We start from the raw sequence: 5,776 nt of genomic DNA on the forward strand, positions 1-5,776 counted from the left end.
TGTTAACCGAAAACGGGCAGGTAGGTGGTGGGTGCGCTGGTGATGAGGATGCTTTCCGCGATTTGATGACGTGCAGGGCCTTGAGTGAGGGTTGGCAACGCTAAATGGCAGAAGCGGGCATGGTGAAGATTGGTGCTACGCGGCCTGCAACTGTCGTGCACAACACTTGATGAGTTCGCTTTGTTGGGAAAGTGCAGAAACCGCAAGTAGAGCAGTGAGAGGCTATGAGCAGAAGATTGGAGTTGTTGACGAGGCTAAGAGTGCCCCTCCCTACGGCTCGGATGTGTTGGCGAATGCAAAGGCTTGGTTGGGAAAGTGACAAGCGCTATATGGGGAAGGTGTGGAGCCCTGTCAGCTATAGCTATGTCGTTTAATGACAAAACAAAACCTTAACCTTTTGGCTGTCTGAGCACCAGGCTCGCATGCCTCCTTGGAGCTTGGTGGTATGCGAGATGGGCACACACGGATATGGTCAGTCTTGGATAGCCTTGACCCACCTTTGAAATAGACAATCCCATACAATAACCTCAACCACACATCACCGAACTTGGCTTCCAAGATTTATTCCTACTTTGTGTCAAGGAAGATGAAGAAGAACTCCTATCCCAAGATTATCATGGGTAGTGGCCCATGTGCATATCCCATTGACAATCTCGTGATATAAGAATAGTGCACAAGATGGAGTTGATAAAATGCTAATGCAAAAATAATTAAGGTGCTTTAATTAGGATCTAATCTAAAAACAAGATTAGCTTGGCTAATGCTCTAATACCAGCTGATAGGTTAAGGAGGATGGATTAGTGTGCCATTCATGGCATAAGCATGATTAGAGTAGGGTTAACTTAAAGCTTGATATTGGAGTCACAGCAAAATAGAATGTAGTTGCAAAAATGATAGACTTCCATTTTATTCAACATAATGTGTCTTTGTATAGGCATATACAAAGCCTATGAACAAACATAAGTTGTGGCTGCCTATGTACAAATACAAAATGTGGCTGCCTATGCACAAATACAGTGACGAGTAGCACGAGTCAAGTTTTGTACATATGGTAAGGAGGTTTTGGGTGCACATTGTGTTTGTTTGGTGTTACAGTTTTCTTAGGTCAATAAGCATGTTTGTTGTTGAACATAAATGTTCAACAAGAGGGTTTGTCAATGATAGTACAGCCAAATCTTGTTCATGTTGGGAAGTGGAAAATGAAAATCTTGGGGTGTCTATGGGTGCGAGCGAAAGGATTAAAGCAGGTGTGAAGGACTTGGGCAAGTAGGTGATAGAAGGGATGTATGTTTGATGCAAATTTTTAGGCCACGACGACTCCAAAATGGGCCAACTAGAATGGCAAGAAAACGTGTCCGAAGTGCAAGGATTATGCCTTGGGATATGGTCTTTGAGATGTTCTATGAGTCGATCCAAACGGCTCCTTGAACGGAGCTACGGTGTCAAAAATATCACAATCTAAAGGTAGAACAGTTTGTAGATTCTGGACGGATAGGGGAGGTGCAGACAAATTGTCCGAGCTGGTGTGAGCAGATAGGGTGCTCGAGTTGTGGAGCATTCCAATCTTCTCGAATCGTCGATCAACGCTCAGATGGGCAAGTTATGACCAATTGAAGATTTATCGAGCCAGTAGTGTGGCAACTTGATCACATCAACAGACGTGTCAGCTTGAGTTTTTTTGGACTCAACCAAGTTCTCAAAGGGAGTGTGTATTGTGTGGACTTGGTAGGAACTGATGAAGCGTCAATCGAAGTCATGCACGGCACAATATACCAGGATGAAGTTAGGTGCATTTGCGAGAGAGGCAGTGTCATATGTTTTTTGCTCGTTTTTGTGGCCTCGGTTGGTTATCTCGGGGAAGTCCAAGTGCGATGAGGATGGTGGAGTTTCGAGTCGACACACTGGAGATCTGGCACGGCTGTGCGGCTTGACAATTGTGTGCAGGAACAGAACGTGGCAAAGATCACAAGGCAAGAGAAAAAATTCAAGTTTTATTAAACTTTGTAGTGGATTTTTGACTCCACCAAGGGCAAGGAGTGTTAAATCCATATGCGGTAAAAAGAGCCAAGAGTGCAGACTAAATATAATATAGTGTGCATAGCATTGTGTACAAGCAAAGGGAGCGAGACGAGAGCTCCCCTCGCTGTGACCATGGTGAGAGCGTTGCACGATGAGCATTGGCGGTGGGCAGTGGTGTGGTTTTGTGGGCGAGCAGCAACGGAGGTTTCCGTTGCGACAACCGGCCAAAGGCAACAACAATGTGATGACATGGAAGTTTAGGGGTCTCGCGCCCAATAAGGGCCCAATAATTTTATTGGAGGCAAAGAGGAGAGACCCCCCACCTCCGCCCCCCCCACACACACACACACCACTGAAGAGGCTCATCCCACGTGCACAGAAAGTGAGAGAGAAACAGAGAGAGAGAAACGGCCTACCAAGAGGACGATTCTCGTGCAAAGTTATTAAAGAAGGGTGGACAAGTGTTCGGTGCTCCAACAAATTGCTAAAAATAGATCGAAGCTCCTATAAAACAAGCCTTCTTGATCATTTTTGGCTCTTTTGGCACGGTAGAATTCTGTGAGAGCCAAGTGAGGAGCCCAAGGGACTGTTTTGGTTGACGATCATCATTTTGACGTTATGATGGTTGTAGAAGTGCTCTTCTAAGCAATATCAAGACATTCACTCCCTTCAGTGTCGTTTTCTCCTTCCCCCTTCTTTTCTCTTGCTCTTTGTGTGTGTATCGATACTAGTCGATGGGTGTGGTCGTGGACCTTTTTTTGGTGCAGAGGGTGAAATTGAGATGTGCGTTAGAAGTGATTGAACCAACTAATGTGGTGTGTTAATGTTTAGTGGTAGTGCGTGTGTGCGTTGGGCTATCTGCAAATAGTGCTTTTCTAGAGTCAATTATCATTTTGAAGGTGTTTTTGAGAGGATGGCGGTGTTATGAATGCATTCGGCTATAGAGAGGCATTTATGTGTGTGCTAGGTGTGTTCCCCATTCCCCCTTTCCAACGATAGTAATACTTATTGAAGCCTCATATGCATTGAGCTTGACAAGCCAATGGTGTGGACTCTCAATTAAGTTCTAGGAACCCATCCAAAATGAAGGCTTTGAGTATTGATCTTTTGAAATTAGGTTTCTATGGATTTCGGTCTGCATACAGTGATTGTTGTACTCTACCAACAAATTTGTCTCTTTGAACCTATATAAACAGATTATTGCATGCATATAAGAAGTTAACTGCACTATACAAGGTAAACATAAGACCCCCCTTTGATATTGTCAACCCTCAATTCCCCCCACCTCAGCCCCTCAATCAAAATCATCCACCGATCAAGTAAAAGAGGCTGAATATCCTCATGCTGCAATAGTGTTTGACCCTCAAGCAAACCATACTGTTGTCGAAGCCAGCACCTCTCCTGTAGAACCCTCTGCAACGAAAACATAAGAGTCTACGAGCACGAAAGCACAAGATCTTGAGAAAGAGAAGCTCGATAAAATTCACACAAGATAGAATAACCTCAACAATAGTCAAACCCAATATGGACCCTTGCTAGAAGTTGGCTGGTTGTTCTAGTAATATCCAATCTAACAGAATAAAAGAGGAATACCAATTTCTAATATTGACACAGGACAAGATAACCTCAAGAGTAGTCAAACCCAATATGGACCCTTGCTAGAAGTTGGCATGGTTGTTCCGGTCATATCCAATGTAATAGAATAAGGAGTAATCCCAGTTTCCAAGACTTGTTTTACAAACCTTTTTCCCAATTCCAAGTTTCCTTTGATGCTAACAACAACTTATTGATAAATGATACACCACATAAGGGTGTGCTCAATCCACTCGTCTCTCGATGCTCATTTCAAGGGCATCAACATGATTTCTACCTAGAGGATATTCTGATCCTCTTTGAATATGTAATTGCAAATACACTTCGTAATGTTACCTACATACATTAAAATGATTCTTTGTATCCATCAAGGTGGTGTCAATGATGTATTAGAAATAGAAAGAGACAGAGAGTCGGATTCATATCACTCAACACATGGTTGAAATGAAGATTTGCATTTATCCAAAAGAAACATTTTCTGTGGTAGTCAATCACAATTTAAACTCGGCCACAAAGATCTTTTCATAAAATTTTCTTTTTCCATCATTGCATTACTTTGCGTGCACCTAGCAAGAAATAAAAATTTGAGAAGTCGTTCACAATCTCCTCCACAATGTTAAGTCGAAGCTACAACAGGTTGCATTGCTCCCTTATTGGTATCATTGTCACAAGGTTGAGTTCTTTATCCACCACTTCCACATCTAGAAGAAAGATAGCTTCTAATGGAGGGAGAGAGCTTTCATAATGCAGAGAGAAAGGTAACCTTCTATTGGATAGCTTTAAGTGGTGAAAGAATGAAAGACTTCTAGGGTATACTTAAGTCACTATCAAACAATACTTTAACTACTATCAAAGTCTCCTGACAACGGGTCCACATACTGAACCACCAAGTCCATCAAAAGAAGATGCTACCTTGCAAAGAATGTTAAATTATCTCAATTTTAGAAAGTTTTATCTTATTTCTTGATTTATTTCATGTATTTTCTACACTATGTTGCGTTGCTACTCGTTGGCACGCTTTCTTTTCTTTCTCTTCAGTAGGGCCCACTACAAGTCCTCCGCAATCTGCTAATGGGTTCTGTGCTTGCAATCATTTTCGTGCGGCATCTTTGGGAGTCTTATGAAAAATATTAGACCCATTCATATCTTTTATTTAGATCAACATACTGCTAAAAGCCTGATGTGAACATCCGGATCATCTCTTCGCCTACCTCTGAAAGCAAGAAATGCTATTTTCAAATCACTCCAAACCTCTCTCGATGTCTGAATTTTCTCGTTCGTCCTTTGGATTTTGCATGATGTTTGGTTTCTTTCTCCCATCACTTGGGCTTCTTCTCATAGTCAATATCTATCTCCTAACTCTTACGATTCTTCCCATCTGAATGACGAGAACCATGTAACCGATAGTCTCTTTCAGATCTCTCTAAATGTCACCTACAGAAATGTCTTGAGCGTTTATAGATTTGACATTTCTAACCACCTCCAATACCTAGATTTTCTTCGGTTTCTTCATCTTAAGAGCGCGACTGCTCATCGACATAGCCTTGCTTTGATCCATTTGCCATTGTATTGATGTGATCCTGAACTTCAATATTTGTTGTGGAGGCTATCCTTCGCATTGAACAACGCGTAGACATTGTGAATGATTGACTGACTTGAGCTCTAACTAGATGGTTGTTTCCTGCCAAGAGCTTTAGCTCACCACCGTGTTTATCAAAATACAATGAGTTGAATAGCACATTCCTAGAGTTAATGACAAGATGAAACTTCATATCCCTGAACAGAATCAAATTTTAGATGACTTCAAATACAGCTAAATAGAAATAGACTTTAGGCAGATAACTAAACTAAGTGAATATACTTCATATTAGGCATTGAATAAGACAACTAGAAATATATACACATTTAGAATGTAATTCAACATACAATTGGTTGAGATTCAAAACTCTAGAATGATTAATGGTACAGAACTAGCACTGAGAACTTTTAAGCTCTACTAAGCTCTACAAGATACGTGTTGAGAGATAAACGACCCAAAGTCGAGAGTTTCGAAATGAGATTAATAGGTCTTAGGTATAGTGTTGGCAGTGGATTTTGGTTAATTTGCATAATCTGACAGTTTGGAACTACCGTCTCCACGTGGCCACTATTAGTAACTTAAGAA

The sequence above is a fragment of the Adiantum capillus-veneris genome, chromosome 11 (genome assembly GCF_014529385.1).
Source record: "Adiantum capillus-veneris isolate H3 chromosome 11, ASM1452938v2, whole genome shotgun sequence".
Taxonomy (NCBI): Eukaryota; Viridiplantae; Streptophyta; class Polypodiopsida; order Polypodiales; family Pteridaceae; genus Adiantum; species Adiantum capillus-veneris.